Genomic DNA, 23,153 nt, shown 5'->3' with positions numbered 1-23,153 from the left:
AATTGCTGTCTTTACAACAGGTCATTCTTCAGGATTTGTATTGGTATCTGTTATTTGTGAATTTCCTAACTATTCAGAGGCAAATGTTGTTATAATGTCTTTATAAATAACAACAGTATATATACTCCATAGACCTCTTAAAAGGATGTCTAGTTTATTATGTATTATTTAAACTGTGATATTTTGCCCATATAAGTTAACTCCCTATTACCCATGTTTGAAGTAGAAGAATGAGGAGTGACTATTGTTAGTGTGAGGTTTCCTCAAATTCCACCACACCCTTTCTTCCCCTCAGGGTTCCCTTGCTGACACAGTGGTACATACTTGGACTAAGCCAACTGGGGAAACAATAAATAGGGTAGTTTATTAATAACTGGGAATATATCTAATACTTCAGGTTAAGACTATAGGAAAAAACAGCATTGGCTAAGCCAGAAAGCTATCTGCTATGCACTTGAATTAAGTGTACCCGGCTGCTAGACCTGGATACTTACTCACCCAGGAAAGGGCAGGAGAGGATGTCCAGGTCTGATGGGGAGACTGTCTGAGGAAGCTAAAAGATTACCCACTGCACACAGGAATAGGACCTAAAGGAAATGCTTGGTTTGGTTTCTTCCTTTAAGACACAATAGCCTTGTACATTAGATGTTTATGGCCTAATGAGGGTTGATCTGCTCACCAAATATTTACTTAAAATGTATATAACCAGATACAAAGAAGAACACATTTTATCCTTATTCTAAGAGTTCACAAGCTAGAAAAATCTTTTTAAAAATGTGAATTCTAAAACAGGTTCTCCACATAGAAGACATTTGTGTTCAGGAAGATTTGAGAAATGCTGAATTGTTGATGTCTGCTTGGGCTGCTGTAACAAAAATCCCAGAGACTAGGTGACTTAAACAACAAACAGTTATTTCTCACAGTTTTGGAGGCTGGGAAATCTAAGATGAAGGCGCCAGCAGATTGGGTGTCTGGTGAGAACCTGCTTCCTTGCTCATATCTGACTGTCTTCTTGCTGTGTCTTCACAAGGCAAAAAGAGAGTGAGAGAGCCCTCTGGGATCCTTTCATAAAGGCACTAATCCTCTTCATGCCACTGTCACCCTTATGACCTAATCACCTCTCAAAGGCCTACCTCCTAATACCATCACACTGGGTATTAGGATTTCAACATATGACTTTTAGGGCAGGTCACAAATATTCCGCCCATTTCATGGGTTATAAACATTAAACAGGCTTATTTTTGCAGATCCTCTTAGAGTACGTAATATGCAGAGGACATTGTGGTTCTCCACAAGGAACAGAGACTATAGTGTTTCCCAAATGGACTAAGCCTCTAATGTCCCATTGGAACCATGTAAAGAGACACTGAACTCATCTATTCTTCTCTCCTTTTCTCCAGGCCCACCAGTCTCCTGGCTGTTTTTTGACTCTTCTAGACTCCCAGCCGCAGGCACAGGCATGGCTTTGATGTTCTTCTGTGGTGGGGGCACTTTTCCCCAGATAGTCACTGCCCTGACCACTCTGCTGTAATTTTATTAATTGCTCCTCCAACCCTCTTGTTCTCTCTTCCCTTTCTTTTTCTCCATAGTAAATATCACCTTCTAACATACTTCATACTTTATATATTTATTGTCTGTCTCTCCCCAAGAAAATATAAGCTCCTGAATACTGGAGTTTCTTTTTTAATGAAATATACTGATTTATAATATTGTGTTAATTTCAGGTATAAGCAAAGTGATTTAATTTTTTATATTTTTTCAGATTATTTTCCATTACAGATTATTATAAGATATTGAATATAGTTCCCTGTGCTATCCAGTAAATCCTTGTTTATCTATTTTACACACACACACACACACACACACACACAGAGGAATATTACTCAGCCACAAAAAGAATGAAATATTGCCATTTGCAGTGACATGGATGGACCTAGGAGTTCTGTTTTGTTCACTAACTTCCAATAACCTTAGGAACTGTATATATGACTGAAGGAAGAACTGCTCTAGAGGGAGAATTGCTATGAGTGAGTGAGAGATATATTGTGCAATAACTTTAAAATTATAAATGATTATATTATTCTCATCTGTAAATATTCTAGATTATCCTTCCTCCTTGGTTTTCAGGGACCTAAGCCTTTAATGTCAATAATTTGTTTATGACAATTTATTTATTTATTTAATTTTTAATTTTTTTGGTCTTTTTGCTATTTCTTGGGCCACTCCCGCGGCATATGGAGGTTCCCAGGCTAGGGGTCCAGTCGGAGCTGTAGCCACCGGCCTACGCCAGAGCCACAGCAACGTGGGATCCGAGCCGCGTCTGCAACCTACAGCACAGCTCACGGCAATGCCGGATCGTTAACCCACTGAGCAAGGGCAGGACCGAACCCACAACCTCATGGTTCCTACTTGGATTCGTTAACCACTGCGCCACGACGGGAACTCCTGTTTATGACAATTTAAAAAAGAAAAACTACTATTTAATTCTAAAACTTGCTCTACCCAGATTCCACTTGCTATAATGGAGAGGTTGGTGTTGATGAAAAAGAAGTAGATCTGACTTTAAAGTTACTTTTCAAATCTTATGGAGTACTGATCCAAAAAGACAAGATCCATAGGATGTATCTAGAGCAAAGCCTAAGAAGAATTGGGCTAGGGGTCGAATTAGAGCTGCAGCTGTAGACCTGCACCACAGCCATGGCAACACCAGATCCAAGCCAAATCTTTAACCCACTGAGTGAGACCAGGGATTAAACCCACATCCCTGCAGATCCTGCTTTGGGTTTTGACCCACTAAGCCACAACAGGAACTCCGAAAAGAATTTCTAATTTTGACCTTAAGTTCATTCTATCCTCACCATTGTCTCTCTTAGTAGTAAGATATAACGGAAATATATCCTTAAATAGGGACCTGTGAACCTGAAAAAAAAAAAACAGACCACTCCTCCATCCTATGTTAAACGCTTGTTTATTGAATTTTCATCAAATGTAATTAAATTAAATTGTGTTCATTTAAGCTTATATCCCTGTATGCCACAACAAGACTTTCAAGATTTATTGGATTAAAAACTAACAAAAATAAGAAAGAAGAAAGATTAAAAACTAACAAAAATAAGAAAGAAGAAATTAATACAAGTTATTTTAGCTTCATCTCCCTTTGAAAAATAAACTCATGAAAATCTAACTTTTCTGATCTAATTTTTAAGGAGCATTGGGTGTCAATGCTTAATTGAATTGTCAATGCTTTAATTGAACTGGAATAAACTTTAATAAGTTTTTGTGTTATGAAAGTTTTCAAGCATACCCAAATGTTGAGAGAATAATACAATAATCCTACATACCTCTTCTCTAGCTTCAATATCTGTCAGCATTATATCATCCTTGGGCTAGACTTTAAATATATAAAAATGAGTCTTCATTCTCAAAGGAATCTTGTTTTCAGTACTACATCAAGTCCAAGATTTATAAGATTGTAAGATTATCTTGATTTCACATAGATTTCACAATCTATCTTAGAATCAATGGAAAATGTTAATAACTGAATTTGACCAGAGAGTAAAGGTCTCTGCTTTGACCTATGGTCCAGGACTAAGAGGGGGAGATTCCTTACAGCACAGCTGAAGGCAATGGTGGGAGGGAAAATAGCTTTTTCCTTTTGTTTACTGTTTGTGCTCCTATTGAGTTTATCCCACTTAATAAAATAAGAACTATTGTTAATATTAGTTACCATTTCTTGTGTTGTCTTCTCTTCTCTATTCTAGCCAATTTACTTTTTCCTTTACAAATATTTCTTCATTCAGTTTTCACCAACCCTACAAGCTATTTATCCCCATTTTACAGATGAGGCTATTGAAAATCAGAATGACCAAGTAAGTTTCTAAGGTCACACAGAATCTAGAGAACAGGGCTGGGATTCAAATTTAGGTCTGACAAACTCTTAATTAGATACACACCACTCTCCACACCCACCCCCAGGCTATGCTGTCCCTAGTCCTGACTCTTTGAGACTCCCTGCAAATCTCTTTACTTTCACACAAAAGATGCTATCACTGCCTTGCTCAACCTCCTTGGCATGTAATACCTGCCTGCAATTGAGCCACGCTTCTCACTGTCAGAACCTGCATCTCTGCAGGAAGGCTTTTTGCCATTTGTTCCAGCACCGGATAGATAGGCTGGACGTTCCAGGGAGTTGCCACTCCCTTCTCACCTAGTGATTGACGGATGCTGAGTATCCTAGCTTTCTCATTCGCAGCCTGCTGACTCTGAATGGCTAGCTCTGTTCGGCTCCACAGTTTCTCAGCAGTATTCAATTCTAGTTGCATGCAGCATGAACACAGCCCTTAACTATTTTTTCCCCCTCCGTCTCATTTTCCTACCTCTTCAATTCTTGAACTCAAATCATTGTCAGAATATGCATCTACAGCAGCTAAGACGCATATGCTTCAAGTTCCTTAAAAGTAAAGTGTGAAAGTGTTGTATTAAGTCAATTTGAATTCTATAATTCTATTGTAGATTGAAAATATGTCAGAAATCAAATGGAGTTTTCTTGGCTCTTATGGAACAGATGAAATGAGCTCAACAACATCAACCCCAAAGTCATGGTCTTGGAAGTCCAAAGCCTTCTCAAGTGTTCTGAGAATTCTTGAAAGCTCTATATTCATATCTACTTCCTGGGCTTCTGCTTTTTTAGGTACTCTAGCCTGTACCATGTAAACCTACGTAGGGATTTCACTGTGAATTATCTTAAAGCAAACAAACAACAAACAAAAGCAATTATCCTAAAAGCATTTGTAACTTAGACCGTAATGAATTTCTGGAGAGACAATGAAGGAGTGGTCTAGATTCTAGAAACACGAATAGCCTCAAATGCTCCAGCTCTTAGCATAAATCTCACAAGGTCCTTTGAGAATCCCATTCGGGGGGTTTCACTGATCCTTCCCTAATTTGGTTTCAGTCTTTTCCTTCTGGTTCTTCCTCCTCTCTGACTCCTTACTGTCTCTCTTTCTCTGTTACTCTCAGGAGCAATAACATCCCACCCCCATTCAGGCAATTCAGCTTTTCCCTTCTGGAGTATTCAGACATGTTTGTCATCTAAGTCTTAACAGTCTTGTTTATATCAACTGGAATTACCAAGTTATTCTCCCAAATAATGCCACCTTTCTACTTAGGGAGATTCCTGGTTCGGTGAAGCATCAATTCCCATTCTCCCAACCCTGTCCCGTAGGAGTTAGAAAAAAATTCTTCTCTTTCTCTTCCTCTAGTGGGCACTGCTGTTATCACCTCGCCTCAGCAAAGCAGGAATCCTATATTAGTTTTCACTTTCTGTTTCATATTCTTTTTTTAATTGAAGTTGCAGTTGATTTACAATGTTTTATTAGTTTCAGGTGTAAAGCATAGTGATTTAGTATTCTTACAAATTATGCCTCATTAAACGTTGTTATACAATAATGCCTATAATTCCCTGTGCAGTACAATGTATCCTTGTTGCTTATCTATTTTATGTATAGTAGTTAGTATCTGCTATCCCCATACTCCTAATTTGCCCCTCCCTCCTTCCCTCTCTCCATTTACAACCACTAGTTTGTTTTATATGTCTGCGACTCTGTTTCTGTTTTGTATATATGTTAATTTGTATTATTTTTTAGAGTCCACCTCTAAGGGATAGCATACAGTATTTGTCTTTCTCTGACATTTTCCTAAGCATAATATTCTCCAGGTCCATCTATCTCTAAGTTGCTACAAATGGCAAAATTTCATTCTTTTTTTAATGGCTGAATAATATTATATATATTTTATATATAACATTATGTCTTATATAAATTATCTATATATGTTTCCTTTATCCATTCATGCCTGTTGGGCGATATTTGGGTTGCTTCCATATCTTGGCCATTGTGAATGGTCCTACTATGAATATTTGGGTGCATGTATATTTTAAAATTAGTGTTTTCATTTTTTCTGGATATATACCCAGGAGTGGAATAATGGATCATATAATAATTCCATTTTTAGTTTTTTGAGGAAACTCCTTGCTGTTTTCCATAGTGGCTGCACCAAATTACACTCCCATCAGCAGTGTATAAGGGTTCCCTTTTCTCCACATCCTCTCCAACATTCTGACAGGTGAGAGGTAATAGCTCATTGTGGTTTTGACTTGCATTTCTCTAATTATTCACAATGTTAAACATCTTTTCCTGTGCCTGTTAGCCATCTATATATCTTCCTTAGGAAAATGTCTATTGAGATCTCCTGCCCAATTTTTGACTGCATTGTTTGTTTATTTGGTATTGAGTTGTATGAGTTGTTTATATGTTTTGGATATTAACACCTTGTCAGTCATATTGTTTGCAAATCTTTTCTACTATTCCATAAGTTTTCTTTTCATTTTGTCAATAATTTCCTTTGCTGTGCAAAAGCTTTTTAGTTTAATTAGGTCCTATTTGTTTATTTTTGCTTTTCCTTCTCTTGCCTTAGGAGACAGATCCAAAAAATATTGCTACGATTTATGTCAAAGAGTATTCTGTGTATGTTCTTTCCTAGGAGTTTTATGGTTTCAGGTCTTATGTTTAGATCTATAATCTATTTTGAGTTTATTTTTGTATATGATATGGGAAAATATTCTAATTTTTTCTTTTACATGTAGCTGTCCAGTTTTCCTAGCATCACTTATTGACAGTACTCTCTTTTCTCCACTTTTTTTGGTCTCCTTCATCTTATTGACCATAAGTGCGTAGATGTATTTTTGGGCTCTCTATTCTGTTCCATTGATTTCTGTGTCTGTTTTGGTGCCAGTGTCATACTGTTTTGACTACTGTAGCTTTGTAGTATAGTATATGACAAAGGAGACAAAAATATAGTGGAGAAAAGACAGTCTCTTCAATAAGTGTTGCTGGGAAAACTGGACAGCTACACATAAAATAATGAAATTAGAACACTTCCTACCACCATACCAAAAAGAAATTCAAATGGATTAAAGACCTAAATATAAGACTGGATACTATAAAACTCCTAGAGGAAAACACAGGCTGAACACTCTGACATAAACAACAGCATTATCTTCTCAGATCCACCTCCTAGAATAATGACAATAAAAACAAAAATAAACAAATGGGACATAATTAATCTTAAAAGTTTTTGCACAGCAAAGGAAACCCTAAACAAAATGAAAAGACAACCCACAGAATGGGAGAAAATATTGGTAAATGAAGCGACTGACAAGGTATTAATCTCAGAGTTTATAAACACCTCCTGCACCTCAATACCAAAAAAAAAACCCCAAATAAACAAAACAACCCCCCCCTCCGAAAAAACCCAAACAATCCCATCAAAAAACGGGCAGAAGATCTAAACAGACAATTCTCCGAAGACATGCAGATGGCCAAAAAAACCATGAAAATATGTTCAACATCACTAATTATTAGAGAAATGCAAATCAAAACTACTATGAGGTACCACCTTATACCAGCCAGAATGACCATCATGAAAAAGTCTACAAACAATAAATGCTGGAGAGGGTGTGGAGAAAAGGGAACCCTATTACACTGTTTGTGGGAATGTAAACTGGTGCAACCATTGTGGAAAACAGTATGGAGATTCCTCAAAAAACCAAAAATAAAATTACCATTTGATCCAGCAATCCCACCCCTGGGCATCTATCCAGAGAAAACTATGACTCAAAAAGATACATCTACTCCAATGTTCATTGCAGTGTCATATTCAATAGCCAAGACATGGAAACAACCTAAATGTCTATGGACAGAGGAGTGGATAAAGAAGAGTGGTATATATATGCAGTGGAATATTACTCAGCCATTAAAAGGAAAGAAATAATGGCATTTATAGCAACATGGATGGACCTAGAAATGATCATGCTAAGTGAAGTTAGTCAGACAGTAAGACAGCAATGTCATATGTTATCACTTACATGTGGAATCTAAAAAGACACAATTAATGTCTTTGTAGAACAGATACTGACTCATAGACTTTGAAAAACTTATGGTTTACAAAGGAGACTGGTTGGTGGTAGGAGGAATTGTGCTAGGGGTTTGGGATGGAAATGCTATAAAATTGGGTTGTGATGATTGTTGTACAACTATATAATAAAATTCATTAAGTTAAATAAAAATGCACATAGCTGATAAACAAAACAAAACAAAAAGCCCACCATCAGCAGGGTAGGAACTACTTCACTTGCTAAAAAATCATGCTGGAAAAAAAATTCCTCACTGATATTGAATATTTTTAGTTATGTTTCTGAATGGAAAATTTTCAAATCAGCTGCCCATTATTCCATGACTTTCTAAATAGGAAAGAGATAAAATACAAACACTGTGATGGCTCCAACCCGCATTGACCTTAACTTTGTATCAGAGACTGTTAATAGTTTTAGATGAATATCTCAATCCTCATAACACTTCCTTCTTATTTTCAATTTACAGATGAAGAAAGTGAGGGTTGAAGAGGTTAATTAACCACCTCATTTCCCTCCATCATGTAGCACTAGAAGTAGAGCTTTTGATCATCAAACGCCAAAGGATTTATTTATCTACTACACTTACCCTGCATTTCTAGTGAATCTCCTGCTCAATTGGGCTATCTGTGTGGGAGCTACCAAGCTTCTTTCCGCTTCTGTAGTTAGATGCAGAATTTTAAAATTCTTAGTTGTTTATGAAACACTTTTGTGAATTTTGTCATATCTTGATAATAGCTGACCCTTTTGGGGGGGAGGGGGGCTCGCCTGTGACATATGGAAGTTTCTGGGCCAGGGGTCAAACCCATGCCACCGTGGTGACCCGAGCTGCTATAATAACAATGCTGGATCCTTAACCCACTGTGCCACAAGGGAACACCAGTAGCTGTACTGTATTCATTTACGGTTTTTTTAGTTGACTAATTTTTTTAAACTTAGCTTCATCTAAAGAAGTAATAGCCATGAGACTGATGTACTAGTTATACTTTCTAATTCATAATAAATTAAATACACATTGTAAAAGTTAACGTCTCCTAAAATTGAATGAGGTGCCAATAGAGGTCCAGATACAGTGTTGGAGAAACACTGTACTAAGACGTAGGCTGATAGCAGGCGGAATGGCTTCTCTCCATCTCCTCTCACTGGGCTGCATCTTACTACCACAATATTTATTTGGGGTGTGTGTGTGTGTGTTTGTTCATGTGTGAGTGTGCACTTGCTCTGGAGAGTGGGAAACAGTGTGATGGGGGAAGGTGTGGGAAAGGAAAAGGCCAAGAGATGATGTCTCCTCTAAGGCTTACAAAAAAGAGAGGAGCATCCAGACAGCTAGTCTCTATGGACTCACCTGTAGAATTCATCATGGATATTCCAAGATGGAGGCAGACAAAATAGTCATTGGAGATAGTCACTGGGGCACAGAGACCCTTATAGAGCTGGCATTTGCAATAGAGAGGGAAAACTGGGTAGGGTGGTCAAGTATTCTTACCACAGAGGGCCTCACTGATACTCTTTTTGTCCAATCCTATGCTACTGAGGATCCTGTAGCAAAAAAGATTGTCTTTAGAGCTTTGTTTTCTCTGTGCAATGAGTTGAACAATGGCTTGAATGTGACCAGTAATTGCTGGCCAAAAATATTATAACAAAAGACTCCTGAGCCTAAAACTTGTTTCTAAAGATACTCAAGATGCACCAAGCCCCACACTTATATATATTTATCACTATCTTTTTTTTTTTTTTTTTCGCTATTTCTTTGGGCCACTCCTGTGGCATATGGAGGTTCCCAGGCTAGGGGTCTAATCGGAGCTGTAGCCACCGGCCTACGCCAGAGCCACAGCAACATGGGATCCGAGCCGCATCTGCAACCTACACCACAGCTCATGGCAACGCTGGATTGTTAACCCACTGAGCAAGGGCAGGGACCGAACCCGCAACCTCATGGTTCCTACTTGGATTCGTTAACCACTGCGCCACGACGGGAACTCCTATTTATCACTATCTTATTGGCAGAACTAAGAGAAAGATTTTAATAAAAGGTTAACTCAATATTAAATTCATCAAACAGAAAGTTTTTTTAAAAAAATAACTTTATTAAGAGACTTTCCAAATATATACAGTAATAGGAAGTATCAGATAATAAACCTCCATGTACCCATCCAGCAGCTTCACAAATGATAAATCATTTTTCATCTATTCCTCCTGCCATTTTTTTCCAGGATTATACAATTTTTCAGTATGTACCTCTGATGACAGTTTTATATATAATTGTCATGCCATTATCACATCTAACAAAATTAACAACAGTGCATTTATAGTTCTTTATTTAGTCTATAATCTGATTTTCTTGACTGTCTCAAGTGTTCTTTTCATAGATGATTTGGTCAAAACAGAACACAAAGTCCACACATTGCATTTCATGATTATGATCTCAAATCTCTTTTACTTCTTTATAAACTGGCCCCCTGTTTTTTCATGCTATTGATTTGGTATAGAAGCCAGGTCATTTTTCTTATTGACTCTTCAACATTCTAGATTTGACTGATTGCTTCCTTGAGGTGGTATTTATTTATTTATTCATTTTGCTTTATAAGGCCACACCCGTGGCATAAGGAGGTCCCCAGGCTAGGGGTCAAATCAGAGCTACAGTTGCTACATCCATAGCTCACAGCAGCGCAGGATCCTTAACCCACTGAGCAAGGTCAGGGATTGAACCCGAAACCTCATGGTTCCTAGACGGATTCATTTCCAGTGAGCCACAACAGGAATTCTTTGAGGTGGTTTTTAAACTTGATCTTTTGTCCTTTGTATTTCCTATTAGGTCTAGAGTCTTGATAAGATTCAGGTTCAAGCAAGAAGACCTTATATTTGTTCTGGGTACTGATTTTGTCATATGATGCACATAATACCTGTGTGCTGGATTTTTGTATTTTGGTTTTTTTCTTTTTTATTTAGTTGCTGGGTCTATGTGGCAAGACTCAAAATTATGCTACATTGATTATCTTTATCCAACAAAAGAAAGTCACGATTTACATAGACAAAATGACTAGGCAGAATACCAGTGATTCTGAGTCTCTTGGACATCTGTATTTGAAGAAAGTCTGCTTTGTATACAAAGAGATTGACTCTACAAGGGAAAATGTATAAAATATGAACACTTGGGAATTACTGAATGTAAAATTACAAAAAGCACATCACTAATTACTATGTTTAGAAGCTAAACTATTTTAAGTCAGGATGAAAATAGCTGAAATGTAATGAGTCATTTGCTAATTATTTAGCTTATGGATTTCCAATACCATTTGTTTTTAGCCCTTTTCCTTCTCCTTAGGGAATTTTTGGTGGCATTTTACTGCTTTTTAAAACCTCCGGAAACTACTGTATGCTGATAACCAACCATAAATTGTACATGTGGAGAGACATATAAGAGATTATGACTCAGGATCCATGCTGTGTTATTGAATGGGATAAACCATGAGCAGATTGCACCATAGTTGAAGATTTTCAGAGCAGAAATTAGAATTCTGCTGACTACCTAGTATGCTATCTATTGCTTGGTAAAGAAATAGAAACATAAATCATGAAGGTTGATGTACCCACTGAAGAAAAAGTGTATCACCATGCTTCTCAGATGTGGTCTCAGATGTGTGCTAGATGGTTTGGCTATGGGTCCAGCTCATGAGGTTGCAGACATACTGCACCTGGGCAACTTTTAACCTAACTGATGCCCAGACTCTATGACAAAACTGAGTCTGGGTTTCTGAGGGTGGTCCCAGGCATTAGTATTTTGAAAGAGCTCTTAAGGTCATTCTAAGATGCAGTCAGGGATGAAAATATCCAATCTAGCCAGCAAATAAGAGGTACCACTAATAGGTCTAACTCTGTACAAAAGACTGTGTTGGATATCTCTTGCACATTAGGAAACTGATGTTTGGAGAGATGATTCTCACTTACTGTTTTGCTACAAGGAGTTTCACACCCAGTCTGGATTTAGAACAATGGGTTTTGAAACTTTTTGGAATATGACCCAAAGTAAGACATGAAATTTACATGATAACTTAGAACACAGAAGATAAGGAAACACAACTTTAACAAATAATCTTATTAAGTATAATATACTCTGATATCTTTATTTTGTTTAATTTTAAAAATACTGGTCAGGAGTTCCCACTGTAGCTCAGCAGTAATGAACCTGACTAGTATCCATAAGGATGCAGGTTTGATCCCTAGCTCCGCTCAGTGGATTAAGGACCTAGTGTTGCTGTGAGCTGCACTGTAGGTCACAGACAAGGCTCGGATCCCTCCTTGCTGTGACTGTGGTGTCAGCCAGCAGCTGCAACTCCTATTCAATCCCTAGCCTGAAAACTTCCATATGCCATGGGTACGGCCCTAAAAAAATAAATAAAATGAAATAAAATAAAAACACTGGTGAAAACCTACTAAAATGATTTCATGACTTTCAGTTTGAAACACTCTTCTAAATCATAATAGAACACATTTCCTTTCAGTTCCAAATGGATGGCAAGATCTTTTTTCCATCAATGCCTTCTTACCTATCTTCTCTCACCTGGAAAGCCCATTATTTTTTTCTCTGAATTTTTTAAAAGCCATCTAGCTGGTTCCTGGCTGAAAAGCATTTCCCAAATTATTCCAGTTCATTGTTTTTCTTACTTCAAGGCCTGTAGTTAACACATAGAACTCATCACACATATTTTAACACTCTGTTGTGCGATATATTGTGATGCTCTGGAATTGTCCTATATCTTGGATGGTTATGTCTCCTTGACTAAATTTAACCTCTCTGAGGGCAGTGATCATGTTGTATGTTTTCACTTCTCTACTTTTTGAAATGTCTAGCACAGAGCACGGCATATCACGAATGCTAAAAACAGGCCTGTGACCCTAGACAATTAGATCTCTAAGCTTTTATTTCTTCCTCCTTAAAATGAAGAGTTTTAGGTTAATTATAAAGTCTTCTCCAAATTTTTAAGTCTATTTGTCTATAATATCTGTGAATTTCTACAAATACAGAGATGAAGGCAGACTACATAAAACATTTTTATGAGCAACCAAAGAAAAGTTCTTGTGTGGGAAGAAAAAAGGCTGAGATTATTTGGCATTTTTGGTAGGCAAAATATAAACTCCCCCACACTATCTCTGAAAAGATAAAGAAGAACTTACTGGAGTTTGGAAATGGAATTGAGTCCTCTGTCCTCTGGATGCTGAAATGTGATTATTCAGAGGCTGTATTTCTTTTTCAATTTAAGTGAAGATAAAAGTAGCAAGAAATATCCATGAACTCTTATCAAGCTGAATCAATAACATAACAATACAAGGTTTAACAATGAATGTGGGGGTGCGGGTGTGTGGAGGCAGGGGTAGCATGACTTAGGAAAAAATTATTGAATACAATTATATTTTAGATATTGTTGGTTTGCAAGTGGTTTGTTAACATTACTGTGGACTTTCCGAGGGGCTTCTGAGGCCAAAGGATGTGGCTGCCTGGTTCAATTACTTCCATTCGTCTCAACTTGACAGGATCTGGTGGCAGAGGAACCAGAGAGGTAGGTGCTGTGTGTGTGTGTGTGCGTGCGCGCTCATGCTGGAGAATGGGAGGTGTGGGGAATAGGTCATCTATGGTCTTTAGCTGCTTAACATTAATTTCTTGTTTGTCAACAACAATAGTTTTCCTCTGGAGAACCTCCTCTTTCCTGCTCAGCCCATGTGGTTTGGGTGGGTATTGGGTGGTGGGCATGAAATCTACCTTCCTTGAACTTTCTCAGACATAGGCAAATGTGACCTGTCAGTGGTATTTCAATCCATGGTTGTAATGGTTAATTCAGAGATGGGCACAGGATCTAAGTGAGTCCAATGAGACTCATTCCCTGGCCTGCTTTCTTGTTCATAAGACCAATTGTTAAGGAGGCTGGAAGTGGAAGAAAGCCCTAGGCCCTGATTAGAGAAAATAAAACCAGTGCAATAAAAGCACAACTACTGTTTAAAGAGAAACTGAGTCCTACACTCTTTGAGCCCCTGAAGGATAAAAAGGATTTTAAAAAGCACTGTTTTTTTTTTTTAAAAGGCCACATCTGCAGCATATGGAAGTTCTCAGGCCAGGGGTTGAATTGAAGCTGCAGCTTGAGGCAATGCCAGATCCAAGATGTGCCTGCGACCTACACCAAAGCTCACAACAACACGGGATCCTTAACCCACTGAGCAAGGCCAGGGATTGAACTCACATCCTCACAGAGACAATTTCAGGTCCTTAACCTGCTAAGTCACAGTGGGAACACTGGCGGGTTTATTATTTATTTATTTATTTGCCAGTTCTACTCTTGGGATTTATAAGCATGTGAGCCAATATATTCTAACCTCCTTCACTGTAGGCTTTAAAAAGTCAGTTTGGGTTAGGTACCTATTACATCCAACTATCATGACTGTACAGGAGTTTATCATAAAACCAAGATATCTTCCCTCTTGCTCACTGCTAAACTTCTCTCTCATCTTATGTTTGGTCAGACAGGGCCATGTCTCCTGCTTTTATAGATCCCAATACATATTTCCTCTCTGTCTGGTAAGAAAAGTTTCTCCCACCTTTTACATATTGTCTCCCTGCCCTCTTCTTCCACAAGTCAACATTGGCTTGTTTCATAGTTGCAGGTAGCAGGGGAGGAAGAAATGAGGTTGTCTCAGGCAATTGATGCAAGTGCCTCTATGTGAATTAGAAAATACCTCTTCCTCAAATGCCCCACTCCCCCTTCTTGGGAGCCCAGGCTGGAGCTTAATCTTGTCCAGCTCTATCTCAGCCAGAATACACTGTAGGGTACAGATGACACAATATTGTGCTGAGGTCCCACAGTACTAAGAAGCAAAAGTTGGAGCCATGAGGTAGAAAAACAGTCCTCTGCTGCCCACATCCCATGGTTATTATGGTCTCTTCCCAGAGTGTTGATAGCTGCTGATGCTGTGTGTCTTGGGCATTCTGACGCTGGCCATACCCCACTGTGCCCTCAGCAGTGATCACAAAGGTTGATGAAAGCTGTAAAAACAATCTCGCTTGTCCGTTGAAAGCTGCATTTCCCAAGATCATTTGATCTTAAGGATCATAAGGTGGTATCTTTTGTGGGGGGCCTTCCTGAATTCAGCTTGGCGATCTTTACAGCTGGTCTTTGTTGATGAAAGTCAATGGTTCAAGAAGTCCAGTTGGAGGTCACCTGGCCATTGGCCACTGGAAGAGAACAGCGTATATAGTTAAAAAAAAAAAAAAAAAAAAGGCAGGGTATTTGGTAAGTCTCCTGTGTCACACAGAAGTGAGACCTTCAGCGGTCAGTCCTGGGGCCCCCTCTGGTCTTTAGTTATCTCCGCCACCAGCGCACCTGGGGGGAGTCTCTCATCGCTGCGTTGGAAATGGAGGAAGAAAAACCTGGAAACACGGGAGGAAACGCAATTCCACTGGGCAGTCGCCAGCGGCGCGCACCGGCTTAGGGGGCGTCGGCGAAGGCGCTGCCAACGGAGGGCCGGGGAGACGGACCTTAAAGGAGGGGGAGGGCTGGGGCAGTGAGCATAAGGGGAGACGTTCTCAGACCGTCATGGGGTGCAAGCCCGCGGCGAAGGCGGCCCCCCGGTGCCAGATCCCAGCACTTGTCTTTTTTTTTTTTGCCCAGGCGGTGGGTCACCAGACCCGGCAGAGAAAGAGCGGCAGCCTGGGTGGTGGCCCCTGGACGCTCTCCGCCTCTGCTGGCCCCTCCCTCCTTCCTTGTCACCTCCCCCTTGCCGCGCGTCCTAAAACGCGGCGGGCGCCTTTAAGAGGGAGCTCGATTACCCTAGGGGCGGGAACCCCTCGGCAGATCGGGAGGTAGCGGCGCTCGTCCGCGATGCTCCTCACTTTCTGCTCCAGCTCCAGCCGCCACCGCCGCCGCCGCCTGGACCGCCACCGCCACCTCCGCCTCCTCCCCCTCTGCCTGGAAGCGTCGTTTTTTGCAGCGGAGGAGAGAAGTGCTATGTCAGGAAAGTTCCGGGAGGCACTGGCTGGGGCCATGCTCCCTGGGCTCTCCCGCAGGCGCCCGCGCGCAGCCCTTTGTATGAGGTGAGAGTTGGGGTCCCCGGCCCTCGGGACAGGTAGCCGCCCGCGGGGAGCGCTTTGATTCGCCGCGCTGGGAAGGGTGTGCGGTTGGGCGGAGTGGGTGGCGGAGGAAGAGGCTGGTTAGACCGAAGTTGTGCTGAAGAAGCTCGGGTTTTCGGAAGGATTTGTGCAGCCGGACTAGAGGGCTTTCAGCAGCCAGCACCGCACAGTGGGGTCCGGCCGGGACTCGGTGTCCCCCAGGTGCCGCTTCGCCTGGCCTCCTGCCGCCCCCTGCCTTGTCCCCTGCCTGCCCGGGCGCCGAGGCCTTCGAGGAAACTGGTCGGCTGCAGGTCGGCACCCAGTGCCGGGCTTTTCTCTGCCGGGTTCTCCCCTAGAGATGCTAAGTATTGGGAGTGAGAGGAAGGGGATGGAATCCTGAACTTTTACATGGTGGGCTCCTCACTTTTAAGGGGTGAAATCTGCCCAAGTCGGAAGGCTCCTTCCGATTCCAGCAGTTACGAGGGGTTGCCTTACATGTGGGTAAGCTTTTGGCGCTGTGGATCTTTCAGCCTTGGTCGGTGTTCAGCCTTGCACTGATTTTAGTCCTCCCTCCTCCCCTTTTGGGAAACATTTTTTTTTTTTTTTTTAAAGGAAAGAACAATCCTGGAGGATGAGGGTGCTAAAATAAACAACAGCAAAATCCAACAGTTTATTTATTTATTTATTTTTACTGAAATTTACCCCCTGGGGCTGACCTAAAGATCCAAGTGATCTTTTAGTCCCCAAGAAACATTTAGTCTTGGTCTTCATATTCATACTTATGAAAGGCATACTTCTAAGAATCATAAATAAAATCTGATGTTTCTTGCATAATCTGACATTGCTTCAGATAGTTTTACTCCTGGGTGAGGTATGTAGTGGGTGTAATTATTTGATGGAACCTAATATGTAAGTACATTTATTGCACAAAATGGCTAAGTTTTCTTTTTTCATGTGTTCCGTGGGTGAAGGAAGCTCATTTTCTCACACCCCCAGGTCTCCACCACACCTGTCTATTCCTGTTTCTGTCTTCTCCATTCACATTGTATTATCTGATGCTGACAAATCAGAGGTGCTGATGACAAGTCCCTATATTTTGTGAAGTGTTACATAGTCAGAATTGTAGTGATGAAATTGATTATATATCATCCAGATTATTTTGAAAAAAAAAAAAGTGGGAGCTTGTTAAAAGAAAAAAGTGTTAGAAAGTATTTAAATTGTCATATAATCTGAGTGTGGAAAAATGTACTATCAAAATAGACAGAGAATATGGTAGGAGACAATTTATGTTCAGTGGGGAAATTTTGAAAGAAAATTATTCCAGAGTAAATATTAATATGATAACATTTTGTTTGGGGTATAGGTTTAATATTTACTCTGGAATAAATAAATAAAAGAACTCACCATCTCAAGCATTTTCTGAAAATTTGCAGCAAACTGAACATTCTTGGAAAAAACTTGCTTCGAAGAAGTCATCTGCTTAAATAACTGCAGTTACTATTTTACCTTAAGTTTGTTGAACTCCAGGCAACAAGTACTGCATTCAGTAAGAATTTGGGGTTCTAAGGAGGATGTGACTTAGTTCCTAGAATTGTGTGGATTAGAATGAGTACCTTGATTTTTGATATGTGATTTATTTGATTTGAGATTATTTTGTGAATGATTCTTTTGAAACTGAATATATGTGTATCATATATATGAATGTATGTCACATATACATATATATAAATGTATAAAATCCGTATCTAGCTATAGATATGGGTATACATAGGTTTATGTATCTTTATATGTCTGTAAAAGGGAAAACTGTTCAGGGACTCAATAATACTCCTGCACTAAGAACAGCAGGTCTGAAAGATCAAAAGCTAAAAATAGTTCTTGTTAGGGCTTGTCATTTCTTCAGCAATTTCATCAGTATCAGTTAAGTTAAAAAATACTGTGTTTTCTAGCATGTTTTTATTCTCACACAAGGCTTGGACCAGAGAGCCACATGCCAGTGATCCTAACTACATGTTTATTCAAATGGACTGAATTATTCCACTAACAGATGATTGAATCAGACATTTCTTAAGCTCCAGTATTTATCTTCTCTAATAGAAGATTCCCTAGGTAAAATTTAGCTTGTCAATATAGAGTTTTCTTTTTTTTTTCTGTCTTTTTGCCTTTTCTGGGGCTGCTCCAGCGGCATATGGAGGTTCCCAGGCTAGGGGTCGAATCGGAGCTGTCGCTGCTGGCCTACGCCTGAGCCACAGCAACGCAGGATCCGAGCCACGTCTGCGGCCTACACCACAGCTCACGGCAACGCTGGATCGTTAACCCACTGAGCAAGGGCAGGGACCGAACCCGCAACCTTATGGTTCCTAGTCGGATTCGTTAACCACTGTGCCACGACAGGAACTCCCGAGTTTTCTTTTCTGTTTTTTTTTTTTAGTCTTTTCTAGGGCTGCACCCGCAGCATATGGAGGTTCCCAGGCTAGGGGTCTTATCGGAGCTGTAGCCACCAGCCTACGCCAGAGCCACAGCAACGCGGGATACGAGCTGCGTCTTCTACCTACACCACAGCTCACGGCAACGCCAGATCCTCAACCCACTGAGGGAGGCCAGGTATCAAACCCGCAACCTCATGGTTCCTAGTTGGATTCGTTAACCACTGAGCCATGATGGGAACTCCTTTCTTTTTTTTTCTTTTCCAGTTTTCTTTTAACACTTCATTTATTTATATATTTATTTATTTTGCTTTTTAGGGCCACACTTGAGGCATCCGGAAGTTCCCAGACTAGGGAACTACAGCTGCTGGCCTGTGCTACAGCCACGCGGGATCTGAGCCACATCTGCGGCCTACATCACAGCTCACTGCAACACTGGATCCCTGACCCACTAAAGGAGGCTAGGGATCGAACCCACATCCTCATGGATAGTAGTTGGATTTGTTTCTGCTGAGCCATGAGGGAAAACTCCCTCTTTTAACATTTCAAAAATGACCTTTAGAGCATTCCCCATAGGTCTGGGACTTAAAGAGAGTGGACCTCAAAGGCATGGCAGGCAAATCTTGGGGAAGTTTTGGTACTCCGATTTGTGAAATGATACCATGAGTATTTGATTTGAGAGAGGTACTTGTTAATACTTGGAAAAATAATACCTATGATGCAATGTTCCATTTACTACAGAGAAGCTTTGGAATATTTCTTATGTTCCATAGCTGAAGCTGCTATATTTCAGCATGTATATGAAAATTAGAAGTGGAATGATTTTTTTTTTAGACTGAGTTTTTCTTCCCTCTGCTAGGCATTTACCAGAAATATGTTTGTATTTGCTACAAATGCCCTTTATTTTGTTACAGGTAGCAATTCTTTTTCTTTTTTTTCCAACCATAATGTGTATATTTAGGATGAGTTCTTAGTGTTTACTGGAAACAGACAGTAAATGCTTCACAGAGTTTATATTGTGTCTCTTCAATTTAAAAAAAATAACATTTGAAATGTTTGACTGTGAGCATGAGATCACAGACTTTCAGAACTGATGGGATCTTGGTCAATTATAGTTTCGGTTTCCTGGGAATTTTCTCTTTAAGGTCAGATGTGGCCCTGATTTGAACTGGATAATCCACAAAATAGGTACTTTTGCAACCACAAAACATGGAGTACATTCCAAATAATTTGCAGTGTGGGCAGCCCAACATGCTTTAGTGTTTAGTTGGCTTGAGGCAGTATGCCATGCTTGTGAAAAATGGTTTTGAAGCTGACAGCAAGCTGTTTCAGTCTTTGAGTTTGACACATAGGATAAAGTGCCTTTTAGCCTCTGTGCCAGTAAATATGGACAGGATTGGTAAAAGTAATTTGTTCTTGTTTCTGTATGACAGAAGATTCAGAAAACTCAAGCATGAAACTAGCTTAATATACTGGAAAGCTCATTTTTATTCATTAAAAATGTAATGAAGAGTTGAGAAGGTTGAATTTTAACATAGGCTTTCAGGTCTTGGGCAAAAGAGTGTATTTAGCATTTAGGAGGGTAATTTAATGGTCACCTATTGAAATTGATAATGAGGAAATCTAGTTGTTATTTATTGAAATTAATAATAACACTGTATTGACGTTCCCGTCATGGCTCAGTGGAAATGAATCTGACTAGCATCCTTGAGGAGACAGGTTAGATCCCTGCCCTTGCTCAGCGGGTTAAGGATCTGGCATTGCTGTGAGTTGTGGTATAGGTCTCGGACACGGCTCAGATCTGAAGTTGCTGTGGCTGTGGTGTAGGCCAGCAGCTCTCCTAGCCTGGGAACCTCCATATGCTGTGGGTGCCTAAAAAAAAAAAAAAAAAAAAAAAAGCAAAAAGAAAACAATAACACTGTTATTAACAATATTTCCTTTAAGTGATAATCTTCCCAGGCCCAACTTTGATTCAAAAACATCCCAGCCAGAGTTCCCACTGTGGCTCAGGGGAAACTAATCCAAATAGTATCTGTGAGGATGAGGGTTCAATCCCTGGCCTCTCTCAGTGGGTTGGGGATCCCGCATTGCTGTAGTTGTGGCTGGCAGCTGTAGCTCAGATTTGACCCCTAGCCTGAGAGCTTTCATATGCTGTGGGTGCAGCCCTAGAAAGCAAAAAAGAAAAGAAATATTCCAGCCAGCGTATATACATCCGAATCACGTAGCATATATGTTAATCAACTTTAATTTTTAATTGAAACGCTATGTGTTATTGTAGTTATAAGCTTTACATACCTTTGTTTTGTTTTATTTGGCCATGCCTGCAGCATGTGGAAGTTCCCGAGCCAGAGATCGAACCCACACCACAGAAGTGACCCAAGCTGCTTCAGTGACAACACTGCATCCTTAACCTGCTGCAAACTCCCCTTTGAGATTTTTTGGCCAAAGTTTCTTGGTTAACTTATTTTCTTTCAATTGATGAAGCACAGTCTATATCATTAAGGCATTAAAATTTTTTTATTTAATATTTTATTTTATTTTATTTTTTTGTTTTTTGAATCATTGATATAGCTGCTTGGCCTATGCCACAGCCACAGCAACATCAGATCCGAGCTGTGTCTGCTACACCACAGCTCACCAGCAGCTGCGAATACTACACCACAGCTCACCGCAATGCCAGATCCTTAACCCACTGAGTGAGGGCAAGAATTGAACCTGCAACCTTATGCTTCCTAGTTGGATTTGTTTCCGTTGTGCCATGACGGGAACTCCCAATTTTTTTTTAATGTGGGAATTTCTAAGGATTTGTCTTGGGGAGGGAGTGCAGAAGTGGCATGATTATTGTATCTGTTACCTCTTAAAGGAAGATGAGTTCACTTCTTCCTATCTTTTGTAAACAAAAACAAATGCATAGGTAATTTTAGAGAAAGAATACTTGCAGGCATTTAAAGACACTTGAAGTTTGGATCAAAATAAGTGTTTCAGCTCAAAGTTACCTGAGAATCAGTTATTGTCTGTGCCAGGTGTTCAGTACAGTTCGGGCTGAGGGTGTCTGCTTCCTGGTTTTAGCTAGTCCTGGGATAAAGATTCAAAGGGATTTGGGGTGGAAGGGGGCTAATTCCAGGCATGGTAGCCATTGCCTCCCAGAGGTAGAAATGTTTGCCTAAGTGTGTACTTCTAGTAAAATCTACTTTTCATCATTTTAGCTTATTTTTTCCAATTCCTCCAGGATATAAGTGAAGTATGGTGTCTTCCTGCTCCATTTTGATTAACTTTGCACAAACTGTGATGTCTTCTAAGGTTTCTTAGACACTCTTTAGCACTAGCAGAAAGTCTGTTCTTTAAGCCTTTCCGCTGTTCTCAGCAGTACTTTTCAAACATTTCCCCTTCTTTTGAATTAATGAGTTCTTTAATGATACATCATAGGTTTTGAATTTAAGGTTCCCTCATTTTCCTTAATAGGCCTTGGTTAAATTTGTTTCTACTTAAAGGTTGTGATGATGTTGGGAACTTCTCATTTTTGTGTCTATATTTCATGTATAGTTGCTATTGTAAGGTTTCAAATCTTTATTCTTTATTCATATGTATAGAAAATTTAGAAAATCCATACAAGCCACACACAAAAAAAGGAAAAGATAATTACTCCTAGAGGTAACTATTGCTAACATTTTGATAAATGTTTTTATATACATATAGAAAAATATCATATTTCATTTTCTAAAAAGGGTGCTTCCTATATGTATTTCTTTTTAATTTTCATACAAAGATGAACCACATTCTGTATCATGGAATGATTTTCTATAACATATTTTATAGTAGATAGTGTTTTGTTCTGTGGGTATGTCATATTTCATTGGGGATATGCCATAATATCAGACAGGCCTTTTTTTTTTTTTTTTTGTCTTTTTGCCTTTTCTGGGGCCACTCCCTCAGCATATGGAGGTTCCTAGGCTAGGGGTCGAATCGGAGCCATAGCCACCAGCCTACGCCAGAGCCACAGCAACGCGGGATCCGAGCCGCGTCTGCAACCTACACCACAGCTCACGGCAACGCCGGATCCTTAACCCACTGAGCAAGGGCAGGGACCGAACCCGCAACTTCATGGTTCCTAGTCGGATTCATTAACCACTGCGCCACGACGGGGAACTCCCAGACAGGCCTTTTTAAAGAAATTGCACAGGGAACTGTGTGTGATTGGGTCACTTTGCTGTACAACAGAAATTGAAGAAACATTGTAAATCAACTATACTTTAATAAAATAATTGCTAGTATATAGCAGTAAATATCTTAAAGCTCAGTTTTTAACACATCTATGGTTATTCCCTTTAAAACCTGAGAAGTAGAATTTTGGGATAAGGACAAAGGGCCTTAATATCTTTCATTGACCTCAAGGCATTTTATTAGTCCCAATGTAAAATCTGTAGCTTTCCTTGAATCCCTTCTGCAGTTTTTTGGGGCAGCATAATATGAAAGACTCAAGTCAGATAGCATTTGAACCCATACCTGAGTGACTAGGGCTTTATCCAAATGAAATAACTCTAGATGCTTATAAAGACTCAGCTATGAGATCCAGTCTCAACACTAAACCATCCAGTAGTGCCCAGTCATAGCTATAAATGCTGTTTCCACCTAAACAAGTATAACAGTTGATAGTATGCCTGAG

At 39.8% G+C, this 23,153-nt stretch overlaps 1 protein-coding gene across 1 annotated transcript in view; it reads left to right on the top strand.

Moving 5' to 3' along the window:
- The first annotated feature begins 15,798 nt into the window (after positions 1–15,798).
- GPR63 (G protein-coupled receptor 63) overlaps positions 15,799–23,153 on the top strand; it is a 58,403-nt gene continuing 51,048 nt past the window's right edge. Inside the window, exon 1 of the mRNA XM_047769356.1 lies at positions 15,799–16,049. The gene's annotated coding sequence lies outside the window, so the exon portion shown is untranslated. The remainder of the gene's footprint in view (positions 16,050–23,153) is intronic.

Source organism: Phacochoerus africanus, chromosome 2 (genome assembly GCF_016906955.1).
Source record: "Phacochoerus africanus isolate WHEZ1 chromosome 2, ROS_Pafr_v1, whole genome shotgun sequence".
Lineage (NCBI taxonomy): Eukaryota > Metazoa > Chordata > Mammalia > Artiodactyla > Suidae > Phacochoerus > Phacochoerus africanus.
This window is presented reverse-complemented; position numbering and strand designations above follow the sequence as displayed.